Genomic DNA, 16,640 nt, shown 5'->3' with positions numbered 1-16,640 from the left:
CCTTCGGGTGCAGTGGTTTGGAAACACAGTGCATGTGAGCAGCGAGTCTCTGAGGCCATGAGACAACGTGGCTGATGGTCTCCGTGCAGCACGTGTGCTGGAAAGCAGCGTGCCCGGAGCGTGCCATGCGCAGCTGAGAACGGGCCTCCGGGGTTCTGGTCATTCCATCTCTAGTTGCTTTCCGGGTATTTCCTTCTGACATGGGGCCTCAGGTGGCAGCCCCCGTCTGCTCTGAACTGAGCCCTCCAGGGCTGTCGGTGACCTGTGGGCCCACGCCTGCCAGCCACCAGCTCCTGCTCTGAGCCCACCCCACAGCTCCAGGTGGCTTCCGGTGGTGAGAGGGCGCAGGAGCCCCCGGGTGCCTGGTTCTCCACCCGAGCTGAGAAGGGGGTCTTGTGGGGCAGGCGGCACGTCCTCGGGAATCGCGTTCAGGTTTTAGAGAGCACAGAGGAGCCTGGGGTCTGCACCAGTCAGGACAGCCCCTTCCGAGGGCACGCCTCCCGTCTCAGCTGTTCCGACCCGGAGGCCGTCTTCAGGGAAGGGTCTGTCACTCAGAAGGGTGGGGAGCGCTTTCAGATGAGGCAGAGGTCACATTTAATTTCCTCCATGGCAGGGGTGACGATAGAGAGTGCCCCAGAGCCTCAGGAAAGGGGCCGAGAGCCGAGGAGACGGTGTGGTGGGGCTTCGTGGGGGCTTGAGGCATTTGGGCACCTCTGCAGCAGGGTCTGCACCATCTCCGAGTGCCCTCTGGCCTTCCTCTCTGACTTGCTGTGGAAACCGGCTCAGGTGTCTGGGCGCGGCACGTGCGTTAGTAGCTTGATAGCAGCCAGTAGCTGATTGAATTTCTTAGAGTGGATCACAATGTCTTGGTGCAAAGCAACGCTGCTGGAATAACAGCAGACCTGGGGGAAGGTGAGGGGACCAGCCAGGTCCATGCTGTCCAGCCCCGGTGTTGGGAGGTGTGTGGGGCAGGACGGCCCGAGGGTGTGCCCTCAGCCACATGCCAACCCTCAAGGCAGGTACCAGAAGCAGGAGAAGATCTGTGAGGGGTCAGGGGACTCGCCAGCACCGCCATTAGGAAGGGACCAGCCTGGCGGCTGCTTTCCCCTCCCTGGTGAGCCATGTTGGCTGCATGTGATCTCCCAGAAGAGACACCCGTGATGGTTCCGTTGTCTGCTCCTTGCTCTGAGGCAGTGGACTCACTGCACACATGCTGCGGGTGTGCAGCTGCTGTGGCTCACGTGTGTGAGATGCCACCAGCCTTTTGGTTGCACCAGGTCCACACAGTGGCCTCTGGCGTGATCTCAACCAAACATTGTCCTTATGGTTTTTCCTGGCATGAAACACCCCGTGTGCTTGACAACGCTTGGCCTACATCCTTGCATGTGCTTTTGAGGGCTTGGAACGAGCAAGCACTGGACACTGCAGTGGCCCAGGATGGCAGGGGAAGAAGAGCCCTCAGGCGTCCTGGCCTGTAGCCTCACCGACCCTGCCATTCTCAACGACTGTGGGTTTGCTTGGTGTTTCACCTGCCCATTCACCTGGCTAGTCACTCAGCACAGTCACCTGATGCTGACCGCCTTACAGTTGTAGGTATGCTATTGGAGGCTAGACCCCCCTGAACTTGGTGTTGAAATCCTTATGCTGCGGAGACTGTGCCTTGTCATCTGATGTCCTGCAGTGTCTTCAACTCAGCAGATGTTTAAAACAGTCTGAATTTGAGAGAGCTATGACTAAGCTACTTAAACTTAAATACGCCATCCAGGACAAGAGTGCTAACGACCTGGTGAGGTTATAAGAGGACAGTCCTCACCAACATTTAGAAACATGTATACGCATAGGTAACACAGGACTTGCCGTCTGGCCATTTCAAGCTTACAGTGGCATTGGTCAGTTTAGGGTCACACATTCATGGCCACCATCTGCTTCCAGGGCACTTTTGTCCTGCCAGACAGACACTCTGCCTGCTGAGCACAGTCGCCCTCGCCCTCTTCCTGTGCCTGACCTTGTCCCTGCGTGCTCTGGAGGACTCTGGTGAAGAGCCGTGCAGCGTGGGTGTCAGGAGCCCATCCTCTGGGCCCAGCCTAGGGTGGGTCACACGTGCCTTTATTTAGCCATCATGTATGTCAGTGGCTGAGAAGTGGCCGCGCCCCGCGTGGCACTTCCTCCTCCTCGGAAGCTGAGCGTGCTGATCGCCCAGTCTGGACAGCCCTTGTGGCATTCGGCCGGTGACCCCACCTCCACCCTGATGAACTAATTTGAAGGCTCTTCTGTGAATGATAAAGGTGGGACTTGTACTTCGTCCTTTTACTGATCTCAAATTGTCTTTGCTGGGTACAGTTTTGATTGCTTTGGGTGCTTGTGAGCTGTTTGAACCGGGGTGGACTGGGATTTTCTCCAGTCTTATTGTTTGATTTATTTGTCGATCCTACAGTGTTTTATGGGCATGAACAGCACTTTTTCTCACCTGTGCTACCTGCTAAGCTTGTAACGTAAGGTATCAGGAATCTGAAAGCTTCCTTTCCAAGGGACTGTGGAAGAAGTGAACGGCCAGGCTGAGCCGTTCCCCTGTGTGCACTCAGGGCTCCCAAGCACACCTGCCTGGCCTATCCTGGAGGACCCCAAGGTGGCCTTGGACCGGCTCTGCAGGAGGCCGCGGAGGAGGCTCCAGTGCAGGAGTGCCGGGGCCTGGGGGTTCTGAGCAGTGTCAGCCCCCGACAGGCTCTGTGAGGCCCGCGGGCCAATCCTGTGTGCTCAGTAAGGAGAGGGAGGGAGGAGAAGTTGACTTCAGCTCTGGGCTGGCCGCCTTTCCCTTCAAAGCGTGCCTGGGCGCGTGCTGCCCGTGGGCCTGGCATGTCCTCCAGATGTGGCCTCTGCCTGTCCAGCTCTCACCCACCCTCCTTCCCCTGCAGCTCTTCAGGGTCCCTTGGAGGTGGCGTCTCCTCCACTGGTCCCCAGAGCCTGTCTCTCCCTCTGTGCAGCTTATTCCTCAGGAGTTTACCAGGGTGCCTGTTTCAACCATCTCTATGCAGTGGGTCACAAACTCAGCTCCTGACCTCCTTGCCCCTGCTTCCTGCACCATCTGGCCACCTGGCTCTTTTCAGAGTGACCTGCGTACCCATGCTGTGGCCTCTGGTAGATGCGAGGGTGTGGGCTTACTTCGTGTTGTCACCAGCTGTAGTGCACACAGGAGTCGCTGATCTTGAACTTGACGGGGACCTGGAAGACACTTGGTAACTCTCGTCCAGCTCTGGAGGCAGCACATGCCATTTCAAGGCCCTGGCACAGAGGCTGGGGCGTGGCAGAGCTGGGCAGAGTGACTGACAGAGAGTCCTGTAGACTGCGTCCTGCCTGAGGAGCGAGCATCCCCAGGGTCGAGTTTCTCTAGATGAAAACTTAACTGTTCTCTTTGGAAAATATCCTGAAGTTAAAAGTCAACCAAGTGGGTTGGGAGTGTAGCTCAGCAGTAAAGAACTCGCCCAGCATCGCAAAGCCCTGGGGTTCTTTCCCCAGGACCACACAAAAGTTAACCAAAACAAGGAAGAAAATATTTGCAACATAAATATGATTTTCTTAATTTACAAAAAGCTCATGAATCATTAATTTAAAGACAGCCCAATAAGAAGAAAGGCAAATGAAACAGGAAGTTCACTGGGAAGAATATGAATCTCCTAATCCACATATATCCATGTCATTACTAAATAAAAATACAAATAGTAAACAAAGGGGTTTCCCCCTTTAAATTAGCTTGACGAAGTCGAGTATTAGTAGATCCAGACTGAAGACGTGTTTTGCCACCTCCTTGCCGAGGACCGACTGCTGTGCGTGCGTGTAGATGTAGAGGCGGGCGCCCGCAGGGCTTCTTAGGGCGAGGTGCACACTGAGGCAGCCTGAGAAACGGAGTCCTGTCCTTTCTATTAATAAGTGTGTGCATGCCATTTTTCAAACATCACTTTGGAATCTGGAAACATCCCACAAATAGATTAATTAACAGCAAAGTACAGAAACGAGCAGCGCTCCTCCGTCGGGTAGCCCTACAGCGGAGAAAGCAGCAGGTCTGCCGAGGAGCTGAAGGCTGGCTCTCCAGACGCCTGTTCAGTGGAAGGAACTCGGGGAGCGCAGGCGCTGCTGACGGAAGGCCGTGCAGCCAGCAAGGCGTTTAGTACGGGAAGGGCCGTGCCTGGCGGCGCGGGGCAGAGAGGAGGACCAGGACCAGGGGACCCAGGCTCCAGATGCCACTCTGCTGCTCCTGAGCAGAGACCAGCCCGTCCTGACCCAGGAGCCGCAGGAGATGGAGGCTCAGACTTAATTACAGTCTCCTTCTTGCAGACACTTGATCATGATATATACGTGTATATATATTAATAATAGGAAGGAGAAGGTGAAAAGGTTTCTGAAGCTATTGAGAGAAAGGCTCTCATTTCCTGTCCTGAAGGCAGGAGAGTCCACGGACCCTCAAGTCTTCAGACGCTTTCCAGAAGTACCAACGTCCACTCCTGTCACTAGGGCTAGAAACAAACTCAGGAAAAGGAACCCCATGTGGCCTTGCCGATGGTGGATGGTCACTGGAAAGCCAAGAAAATGCAGAGGGGGCCACTGCTGGGGCGGGACCCTCCCTGGTCCTGAGAAGTCGGCACCCAGGGCGCTGGCTTGGGCTCTCAGCCGTGGAAGCTCCACCACACCTAGGGATGCAGGTGCTGCCTGCCCAGGGTGTGGGCAGAGTCAGAGGCCACCCCCAGCCCCAAGGCTCCAGGCCAGCAGGGTCCTCACCTGGCAGCGGCAGGTCCTCGCCTCCAGCTCGGTGTTAGCTCTGTGCTAAGTAGAACGTGTTCCCCTCGTCACTTGTTAGATGACCGAGTGCTGGTGGTGAGTTTTGTCTGGGTGTGGACAATTTCAGTAACGGTCTGCAATTCCCTGGTTCTCCTTGAGGAGAGTGGACCATGCACAGGCACGTGGGAAGGAAGGAAGGCTGCCCATCAAGACCACTGTGGGTTCTGGTGTCCCCTGCACTAGAGCGGAAGGGGCTGCCCACCACATACCCATCGTGTGGCTTTGGGAACGCACCTCACAGGCTCCGAGGCCTCGTTTCCGCCTGGGTAAAGTTCAGCTGCGTGATCAAAACAAAACCACCTCCACGAGGGGAGAGGAGTCTGCGCAGGGCTTTGATTTTTATTAGCAGAAGAATCCTTACGGTACTCTGGGGAGGACCAGGCACAGAGCCCAGGGCCCTGTGTAGTGCTAATGTGCCCAGGGTCACGTGGAGGGGCCCTGGACTCCAGCCTGGGGCTTCTGCTAGCTGGCCAGGTGTCCTTGTCAGGTGACTTAACCTCTCCACCTTGCTCACATCAATCAATGATTACTTTACATATTTGCAGACTTACCTCTCAGAAATCAGTGGGGGTTCCTGGAAGCTTATCTATGTTAAAAATAGCGATTGTCTTATTTGTACCTAAGCTGTCCTTACATCAGGTAGTGAAAGTTCACATTCCTCAGGTTGAAATTGGGCACTAGGCCTGTCCTGTGCTAAAATCAGTGTGACCCGTTTGGTTCCTTGGCATCCTGTTCTCTGGAACTCTCGGTCACCCCCTGCCTGCACTTGACTGTCAAGACAATCACCTCTGTTCACAGGTGTCCCTGTAAGTGCACATAATACCTGGTTTTAATGTCAAGTAAGTCTTTGGAAAATTTATCCCTTGCTTGGCACACGTGTTATTTGTTCTTCTAAGCAGAAAGTCTTGCTGAACACTTTCTGGAACCCCAGTGAAGGGGGTGGAGATATGGACCAGTGCAAAGGGTCTGAAGATCGCTTTCCTGAGCCTTAGGGTCCTCATCTGAAAACTGGGCTAATGTCCAACTTGTGAAGCCAGTGTGAAGATTAGAACTATTTAAGCAGTGCCTTCTTGGGTGGGCTGGGGACATAGTATTTTCCAGTCTAATTCCAGTTCTAGTAGAGGTCTAAGTGCTGGAGAGCAGGGGTTAGAGTTTACTTTCATTGGAGTTTCTCTGCACCCAGGTACACAATAGCTTACTTGCAGATATAGAGTTTCCTTCTGTATCTCACGTTATTTAAAAGTAACAGTACTTCATAAACTGTAATAGGTGTTTATTTTAGAATTGCTAGCAAAAGCAGGCAAGAAAAAATTAGAAAGAAAGGAAAAGCACAGAGTTCCTCTCTGAGATTTGCTTTTGTGTTTTTCATTTCTCCTGTGTTTTTATGTGGTGCATTAGAAAGTTGCTGAAATCTATTTTTAAAAATGCTATGAATCAATATTGAGAAAATCTTCCACCTTTAAAACTTTTTTCTCAGTATAATTTAAAATATTGATTTTATTTATTGGGAATCGATCTGAATTACTTCAGTGGTGCTGTGGCTGAGTCGGGCCCCAGTGGTGAGGAGCAAATGGCCGTGGACCCGTGGCCTTGCAGGGTGGCGCTGCGGGCATTGCTTGCCGGCATTGCCAGTTCTCCTTGATCCCAGGCCAGCGTGAGGACCTGGAGGCAAAGCCCTTCACGTGCACGTTGGAGGCAGTGCGAAGCCCTGGAGCTTTCACTGTGTGAGACGTTTCTGGAAAGTAGCAGGCTTTGTCTGCCCTTGAGGCATCTGCGTTTTCAGTGCTCTGTAAAAACAAGAGTAAAGAATTAACCAAGCAGCACATGAGTAGAATTTATTTCTGTTTAAATTCATTCCTCAGGATACTTGTAAACACCGTACAATTGGATGTCACGGTGCTGAGGAGATGCGATGTCTCTAAACGGAAATGTCTAGAACGTAAGCACAAGTCGGGAATCCGCTCTGGTCGGACTTGGCGGTGGAATGCTGAGAACCGCTTGGCGGGCCGTTTGCCCTGTGCTGGAGTTGGTGGGAGATGTGCTGTGCGCGGCAGGGTCTGTGTCTCTCCCCCAGCGAGGGGCCGATGTGTTCCGGCAAGTGTTTGGTTTAATCTCCTTGCCGGGAAGCGCGGTTAACAGTGCTGGGGTTGATCTGGAGCAGGCAGTGCCCAGGCACGGCGCGAGCAGGCGCTCCTCAGAGGAGAGGCATTCCTCAGGGACGCCGCCGGCCCTCTTCCTGCCCTGAGTCCCCGGCTTCTCTGTGTGGGGCTGGCCCAGGTTTCTCTTGGAGGAAGGCCGGTTCCCATGACACCTGACTTCTGAGGCTGTGGCCTGATCCTTCCCTCTTCCTCCCACGCTGGATGCCGCTGCGTCTCTGCAGCGAGGCCTTTCTGAGGCTCTTCCTTCACGGTCAGCCCTTTCGACCACGCCGCTCTCCAGATCGCCCCAGGCTGCTCGGTGAGTGCGTCCACGTGTCCACGGCGTCTGGTGAGGGCTTTGGCCTCTCTGCCCAGGCCACGTCTTGTCTGGAGTGTCTTCTGCTCGGAGTCTTTCCTGCTGAGGAAAATTTCCTAACTAAACTGGAGCAGATGGGGTTAGGATTTAGGGTAGGAAAGAGGTTCAGCCCTGGCGCAGTGTTTCATGTTGTTGGAACCTAGGAGATGTCAGGACACAGTCTGACTTTGGGTGGAGCTGCGAGGATAAGATTGAAAACAGAAGGGAACACTGGGCAGGTGGGAACAGCTGTTGGAACGGTAGCTTGTCACCGGTTCACATGTCATCAATGTGCTTATTTTCTTAAAAAGAGTCATCTGTTCTGCTTTTTAACTCTTGTTATTATGACTCCACCTGAAACCGTGTTAATGCTTAGAAACTCACTGGGAATTGAAATCTCCTCAGACTGATGGAGGGTCTGAAGGAGACGGGTGCTTCCCAGTGGCGCATCTCAGTCCCAGCGGCTCCGCCGAATCCCAGCTCCGGTGCCCCTCGTGCCAGCACCACAGAGAGCCCAAGACGAGACCCGGTGAGACAAGTGAGTAGTGGAAACCTGAGGAGCCGTAAGCAAGGGATAAGACAGTGCAGCCTTGCTTAAGTGGCCGCGAAGAGCATCACACCCACCGCGGGAACAGTGGTTGAGGGACATGATGTGCCTCGCGGGGCTCCGCCCCGGCAGCAGGCTTTCCTCCGCCTGCAGCTACCGATGGGAACACCATGTGAGCATCTTACCGAAATAAAGGCATTCCTGAGTCCATGACGGAGCCTCGTCCTGTTGCATGCTTTCTCAGTCGACCAGCACAGGTTCTCATTCAATGAACATCGCTAAGATGCCAATAAAACCCGGGTGCTTTTGATCTAGCATCGTCTCTGACTCAGGATTTTTGTGACAAAATGAAAATGGCATTGATTCTTTAATTGATTTCTAAAATTCATTGCCTGCCCGCTCTCTTACAAGTTTTCCTCTTCATTATCTCGATACCACCCTGTCACTGCAGTGAAGTATTTTATTGTTTTCCTGGGAGAGGGGTCAATACTGTTCAACACTGGGGTCTCAACAGCAAAGTGTGTCATCAATAATGCTAAGTGGGATCATGCAGATTGAATATTAAGGAGTGCAATTTTTGGGGCATTATATGGCTCCAGGAAAATAAAACTTAGATTTCTGTGTACATAGGAGATTCAAGTCCAGGAGAGAGCTTCACCTTCAAGTGGAGGCCTGCCCACCTCCAGCACATCTGCAGATGCGTTCCATGTCGGGCTGCCCTGTGATAAGGCACAAGGAACTGAGTTGAGGACTTAGACGGGTGGGAGGAGCAGGTGGCATGGCTCCAGTCTATCTAGATACCCAGCAGGTAGAGAAGAGTGCAGGGCCGGTTACACGCCAGCCCCGAGAGGTGTCCATACTTTGCTGACTGGGATGGACTCGAATTCTCAGCTTCCTTCCTGTCCCACAGTGCACCTGGACTCCCTTCCAGCATCAGGGACCCCTCACAACCTTGGTGCTCTCCGAACCCTGCACCTGTTTGAGTTCTGGGACGAGGCCAGGGGCTCTGCCACCCTCCATCCACAAGGCCATTTTTCCTCTAAGCTGTTGGCTCTGGCAGAGGCAGGAGGAGGCCGCAGGCTCCGATACCCACTGGGCTCCCGCTGTTGCTTAGACATGGTCCCCGTTTGTTTTTGGACCCTGATGCTGTGAACGGGAAAGGGGGTGAGATGAAGACATGCGCCAGGAGGGTCTGGCTCTTTAGTAGTCTTTTCTGGATATCCATTTTCCCTTGGGTTAGGGTTAACCGATTTTACGTCCTAACTTCAGGCCATTTGCTGGGATGTAGAACGTCAGTGCTGTGGAAAAACTCTCAATTAGAAGCGTCAGCATAGATCCCTCCCATGGTGTGAGAGTAGCTTAAGGTAGTTGATATAACTTTATACCCAAGTAGCAAGAATTGGTCCCAGGGAAAAGCAGAAGTGGCCCTTCTGAGCTCAGCTTGCTGGTCCTCCCTGAGCTCAGAGCCTGCACTTGGCACTTGGCGGTCACTGTCCATTCTGTGATGAACAGTCATCTTATCACACTTCCACTGGCCTCCAGCGTGGGGTTTTTATTAGAATATGACTGTGGGATGCACAAACCATTGCAGTTACAAAAGGAAAGCATATTATCTGTATTTATTTGGTTTCCCATGAATTACAGAGATGCCATCTGCAACTTTTAAAATGTATGAATTAGTTTGCTATTTTTTTTTTTTAGAATTTTTTATAGTTGTGGATGGACAGCATGCCTTTGTTTTATTTGTTTATTTTTATGTGGTGCTGAGGATTGAACCCAATGCCTCATACATGCCAGGCGAGCGCTTTGCCACTGAACTGCAGCCCCAGCCCCTGAATTGGTTTTCACTGTAAGAATACATATGGCATTTATGTTGTTTCTGTAAGGCACCAGACAACCTGGTTGTGTTACTTAGAGATGGCATACATACGGTTTTTGGACACCCAAAGTAATACTCCCTTTTTGCATTTCTGGGAAGACTTAGTGAGAAATCTTCATTGGCTGTCTGCACGGCCCTCTGTGAAGAGGCTTTTAGGGAAATTTATTGCTTTGATGCCCAAAGTTGACAGTCATGTTTTGGAGGATAAAAGGGCTTTCTTCCGTGAGTGTTTTAGAGGCAAGAAAATCAGAGGCATGCGGGGGGAAGATGCTGGAAGGTCCAGGAGCTCAGCCTTGATAGACAGTGGGCAGGCCGCTCCGCCCTGAGAGCAGATAGGAGGGGGCAGCGGGGAGCTGTGAGCCTGGGCTGGGCTTGCCCTCGGGCTGCCTGCAGCGACCCTTCTCCAGGCGTGGTGAGCCCCTCAGCCCAGCCTTGCTGTCTGCATTGGAGTTTGAAGGAGAGGGATCTGTGGCCATGCAGAGCAGAGCTGTATAAAGAAAGTTCACACTTTTGCTTGTAAATAGAATCAGTTATTAACAGACTTTTAAAGGCTTTTAAAAAAAGTTGTAATAGATCGAAAATTTGTACCTTGATTTATATTCAAGAATACATTTAAAAAATTGGTAAATATTGCAGGCGGGGATTGCATCTGAATTTCCCAGTGGTAGGTGTTCCTAAATGTCCTTTATTTCCTTGTGTCCCTGAAGCCTGGGCAGCTTCTCTCAACGTGGTTGTCTTTGTGGGCCACACACTCCGTGTCACCACTGGCCACATACCTGTCACACCCTCCATGCCCCTGCCCCTGATGACTGAGCTGTGACAGGAGGGGTCGCTCCTTCTCATCAGGGCAGTGGATACACGGGGTCTCTAGGGTCTTACACTCAGAAGCACCCTGGAAAGGGGTGCCCTCAGTTCTCTCATAGACTGACAGGAAGTGGGATCATCTCCTGGTTGAGCTCAATGCTGCAATTTAAAAAATTGTAGTCATTTTCCTATTACAATAGAAACATTTTAAAGCCAATTCCAGTTCTTCAGGGAGGTGTCCCTGGTGCTCAGTGCCTGTTCAGATGGACCAGTTCTGGTGCCAGGTTCAGATGTGGCAAGATGCAGCCAGATGTGGAGCCCACTGTCTGGATCACACATCGCTCTGCTCCTCAGCCAGAGGCTGGGCAGGCAGGCGGCGGGAGGGGGAGGCGCTGGGCTGTGTGGAAGGGGTTCGGAGCGATTTAAGATGCACTGCTTTCATTCTTTTTGTGATGTATGGGAATATGCAATTAAAGATGGAAATCAGATCTTCACGATTCAAACAATAGAAAGGCCATCTAAGTAGGCAAAGCTGATGCTTTCCTTTTCCCCACGGAAAGGACACAACCCAGGATAGAGATTTCCCCTACAAGCGGTGAGCCAGGAAGTCGTAGCTGCATTGCATTTAGGTCTTGGAGGTTCGATGTTCATCAGAAGACGAGAGCCAGGACCTGACCCCTCGCCTGGCCCCTTATTGGAACTTGGTGCAGTGCCGCTAACCCCTCCTTGAAACGCTGCTCTGTCACTGATGGTCACAGCACATGAGACGAGGTCCCTGTTCTCTGTGTGCAGTGCCGCTGACCCCTCCTTGAAACGCTGCTCTGTCACTGATGGTCACAGCACATGAGATGAAGTCCCTGTTCTCTGTGTCACATTTTGGTAGATTAAACACTTCAGAGCGGTGGTCTTCGGACATCACTCTCAGGACTCCTTTATGCTTCTAAATAACATTGGGGACCCCAGAGAGCTTTTATGTGGTCACACCATTATTAGGGATTAAAATTAAGAAATTTAATAAGTTAACTTATCGATTCACTTAAAAATAACTACAGTAAGTCAATTACATGCTACTGTGAATAACATAGTTTTTGTGAAAAATGATTCTGTTTCCCAAACAGTGAGTAGAGAGTATCTTCCATTTTGGCCCATCTTTGGCTTAACTGAAGGCAGCCGATTCTCATGTCTCCTTCTGCATGAGTTTTTTGCTATGTGGTCTTGGGCTGAAGTAGTCAAAGGAATCCAGCCTCCCGTGAATCTGTACTTGGGAAAGAGAAGTGTATTTAAATGGCCTCTTCAGATATAAATGTGGATATTCTTTGCTACTCCACCCAAACTTGACAAGTGATAGTTTCTTAAAGGTTAGCTGCAATATGAATCAGAAACCATGTCTGTGGACTTCAATTCTTTGTAAAGTTGAAACCCATTGTTACATCTGGTACTTGGAGTGAATTTTCATCATGTGTGACTTTGTGCCATGATGCACCATCAATCACTTGGAAAAAATTGGTTTATGAGCTCTCAGATGTTAGCACACTTAACTGTACAGCACTAATAGAGTCACACACATTACTGTTTCCACCAGTATCTTTAGAAAAGCTGTCAAATCATGTGCATGTTTTGTAAATTCTAATTTGTTTTGATTGCTTGAATTTTATTGTTGGGTACAAACCCAGTCAGTTGCTTTCAGTGACATTATAGCTTCGTCTTGTTCAGGAAAAGGTCAGCCCAGTGTCCAAGATGCATAGTCTAGTTTGTTACGTGTGCTTCCAGCAGAATGGGGTTCCACGAACCCGGCGTCTGCTCTCGTGCAGTTTGAACGGTCACACGCATGCATCACGGTGCTCTGACGAGCAGCCTCAGGCTTCCTCTTTCCTTACACAGAACAGGGTAGCGGCTGATATGTATAACAGTGTTAAACTTTATTTCTCCATCAAGTCATCAAATGGCCTTTTAGCGACACTGATGTTTTTCCCAAATTGCAGGAGCACTGGCGTGAGGACTCCAGTGGTGACCAGCGCGGCTGGGGCCTGGCCTGTCCAGCACCAGCAGGGCTTCCTACTGAGTCTGCTGCATCAGTGCAGAGGCCACGCCGGGAAGGTGGCCAGCAAGAACACGGTTGGCCTTGCTGACCCCCGGGTGGTTCTGCAGACTCCCGGGGAGCCCCGGCCCGCTTTGGAGGGGTGGTGTGTTAGCCGAGGTTGGCGGCGATGGTAATGCGTTCAGGGCCTGAGCAGGTCATTCTCAACGAGTCTCAGGTCATTCCTGGATTCACCAAGTAGGAGGTCCTGGTGCACCTGTCTACATGCTGGAGCAACAGCTTCTTACCGGACGTGTCGCAGAGCAGAGGCAGAGGGCTGGGCTCTGTGCCTGTCCAGAGTCTCGGGTCCTCTCATGTCCACTGTGTGGGTGATGGGACCCCACAGGACTGTCGCGCAGGGTGAGTGAGATAATCCATGAAGAGAGCTTGGCATCTAGGGAGAACTTGATAACCATTAGCTGTTCTTATTTGTCAGAGAAGTTAAAATATTAGATGTTTAAGAATCAGAAATAAGAAGAAAAGATCTCTAAAACTGTAAAACAGCAGTAGAAAACTGACAGTTGTATTCCTATGCTTAGGGCTTGAAGATCAAGTCCCCGGAGAGCTGCGTGCCACTTCTCCTCTGTCTTGGCCTGGGTGGCTGGTGGGAGAGGACTGGAGCTGACAGGGTCCTCTCCCTTGTCTGGCTCCTGCCCCGGCCCTCAACGCCATCCTCAGGAGGCTGCGCGGCGCCCCTCCCTCTGTGTCGTGTGCACATGGACTCAGGTCTGCTTGGGCCTCATCTGCCTCCTTCAGGGCTCCCCAGTGTCCAGGACCCTGCATGAACTGCCTGCAGGGTCCACTGCTGCCTGGTCACCAGCCTCTGGGCTCACGGGACACTGGGCCTAGCCTTCTCTCAGGACGCACCACTGGCAGACCTCCCTGGAAAGGGCCGCAAGAGCGACTGGATCTTCCTCTCTCTGCAGCCCCTGAATGTCAGACTCCTCCTGCCTGGGTGCATATACTATCTGTAGTCAAGTCGAAAGAAACGATTTTGCTTTTCCTTTACCACCAGGCTCTGGAGATGGGAGCAGTGTGGCTGCTGCTTCATGAAGCTGTGCTTTGTCTTCTCCAAGCCCCTGTCTTGCTCAGGCACTTCTTTTGCATCTTTAGGGTGACTCTGTTGCTCCTAGCTCTTAATCTCACGGGCCAGGATCCCCTGCCTGCTTGTGCCCAGGTAGACTGCAACCTGCAACCCTTCCACCTCTCTTTCGCCAACCCCCGTGTCTCTGGAAGCAGATGAGGGTGGTGTCCCCTGGCTGCTGGTACTTGTCAGAAGTCCAGGATGAAAACTAGGCACTGCACCTTTAGTGCACCCAGCGCAGGCATGGTCGCTGCGGACTGGAAGTGCGGCTCAGGCTCTGCCTGCCAGTCAGTCTGGGTGGTCATGTCCCAGAGGAAGAGGCTTCCCTGTCTGCACCTGTTCAGGCTGCAGCAGAATACCATGGACGCTGTGGCTGGTAAGCGGCAGACACCATCCCAGGTGTGGAGGCTGGGAAGCCTGGTCAAGGTTCTGGCAGGGGTGGTGTCTGGCGAGGGCCTGCTGGATAGATGGATAGGTGGGTAGATGTCACCTTCGTGCCGGCGTGAGGGAGGGGCCAGGCAGCTCTTGGGCCCCTTTCCATGGCTCCACCCTCATGACCCAGTCACCTCCCAAAGGTGCTGCCTCCTAAAGTCGTCTTCTTGAGGGAGAGGCTCCCGTGTGACTTCTGGGGACACAAACGTTCAGAGCACTGATCTTCCCTAAGCCACCCCTCCTTCTCCTCTACACCGTCTCCATTCCCTGCCCCTGGGGCCGGGCCTGCGCCTCCTGCCTGCATGGCTGGTCTCTGCTGCCCTCTCCTCTCGGAGCCGCCCTTCTCTCTGGTAAGTGGGAAGCAATCGAGCCGTCGTCCTCCTCCGGCGTGTGGGCCTGCCCGTCTTCCCTCCTCCGTTCTCTTGGCCGCTGGGGTGTTCCTTGCTGTCTGCTTTGTGACCAGCTCCACGGAGGGAGAGCTCTGTGTGACGCTCTGGGCTGCCTCCAGTCCTGTGCCCTCGGAGGCTGAGTTCAGCGAGCGTGCCATCTACCCGGCGTTCCCCGGGATATTTTTTGGACACTCGCTATCAATCTCTAGCTTCCCTCCCTGCAGGCCCCATGGGCGGTCCGCTGCCCTGGCCTCCCTCTCTGGCCCCACGGGTGCTTCCGAATGCCATTTCAGCCCGTGTGGTGTCGCCTGGAGGCTCTGGCTCCTGCGGGCCTCTGGTAGCAGGTGGCACCACGGTGGGAGCACTGCCTCTTTTGACCCTGCAGCTGCGTCTGCTGTGCCCGAGGGCTGCACCCTCCCAGGCGCTCCTCACTGTCCGCCAGGCCCGGGAGGCAGAGTCTTCCTCTGCTCCTCCCTGTGCGGCAGGCCGGCCTTCCCTGGTCTCCTCGTCTCCTTGTCGCCCTTCTCTCAGCGTCCATCCTGACCAGCTCCTGGCCACACTCTTCTGACCCCACGTCCCCTGCCTAGTGCAGGTGAGTCCTTCACTTTGGACCCGTTAATTGTCCCACATTTGTTCCAAATGCCGTTTCAGCCCCCCCATTATTTGTGACATGGCTCTGCTCAAACCCTTCATTGTCCCACCCGAGGCTGGCTTCTGTGAGGCCACTCCACGATCGGCAGTTCCTGAAGTCCTGCAAGACAGCCCACATTAACCTAATTGAACACCAATGACATGCTGTTGCACTTGGCAGACATTCCAAGTTTGGTAGTCGGTCCCTCCGCATGACTGTAAGTTCCTGGGTACAAAAGACCACACTGTGCATTTCCCTGGTGGCCTGTGAACTGCCTGGCAGAGCCCCGGGCAGAGGCAGGTGCTCCGAAGACATCTGCTGTTTGGTGTTTCCAAGAAACAGGCGTCTAAGGCGAGGGTCAAGATGGGCGTGCTCAGGGTTATTTGTTTCTCTGTGTTTGTTGAGTCCCTCATATTCTGGATATTAATCCTCCGTCAGAGGAGCATCTGGCAAAGATTCCCTCTCATCCCATAGGCTCTCTCTGCATGTGCTTAACCCTTTCCTTTGCTGTGGCAGCGTTTAAATCTGCTGCATCCCCTTACTGGGTCTTGGTTTTATTCCTTGAGTTTTAGGGGTCATGTTGAGGAAGTCGGGCGCCGGCACCTGTATGATGGGTTGTGGACCCTGCGTTTTCTGCTCGCAGTTGCAGGGTTTCTGGTCTAATTCTTAAGTGCCTGGTCTGTGTTGATTTGACTTTTGTGCAGGGTGAAGGATAGGGATCTACATTCGTTCTTCTACATATGGATCTCAAATTTCCCAGCGTAATTTACTTAAAAAGGCTGTTTTTTCTCCAGCACTTATTTTTGGCCCCTTGGTCAAGGGTCAGGTGGCTGTAACCATGTGGGTTTGCCTCTGCGTCTTCTGTTCCCTCCCTTGGTCTTCATGTCTGCTTGGTGCCAATGCCATGCTGGTTTTACCTTCTACCTCTGGAGCATCGTTTGAGATCGGACACGGTGATGCCTCTGTTTCGCTCTTCTTCAGGATTGCTTTGCGTGTTCTGGGTCTCTTATTCTTCCACATGCATTTGAGGACCGTTTTTTTCTAGTTATAAGAAGAATTTTATTGAGGATTGCATTGAACATTGAGATCACTTTTGATAATGTGGCTATTCTAACATTGTTAATCCTCCTATTCAACAATGTGGGAGGTCTTTCCTTCTTCCAGGTCTTCTTTAATTTCTTTCTTCAGTGTTCTATAGATTTCACCATAGAGTTCTTTCACCTCCATAGTTAGATTAATTCCCAGTTATTTTAGGTTTTTTTTTAGGCTGTTGTAAAGGAGGTGTTTTTCTTGATTTCTTTTTCAGCTGAATTTCTGTTGGAATATAGAAAAGCTACTGATTTATGAGTGTCAATCATGTATTCTACTTTACTAAATTCATTTATCAGCTCCGAAAGTCTTCTAGTGTAATTTTTTGGGTCTTCTGGATATAGGATCATGTCATCAGCAAACAGTGAGAGTTTGACTTCTTCTT

The 16,640-nt window shown here is 52.1% G+C and overlaps 1 protein-coding gene across 1 annotated transcript in view; it reads left to right on the top strand.

Annotated features, from left to right (window-relative positions):
* The window catches only part of Dcdc2c (doublecortin domain containing 2C), a 120,995-nt gene that overhangs the window by 68,914 nt on the left and 35,441 nt on the right, over positions 1 to 16,640 (top strand). The window lies entirely within an intron of this gene.

Source organism: Sciurus carolinensis, chromosome 13, assembly GCF_902686445.1.
Source record: "Sciurus carolinensis chromosome 13, mSciCar1.2, whole genome shotgun sequence".
Classification (NCBI taxonomy): Eukaryota; Metazoa; Chordata; class Mammalia; order Rodentia; family Sciuridae; genus Sciurus; species Sciurus carolinensis.
This window is presented reverse-complemented; position numbering and strand designations above follow the sequence as displayed.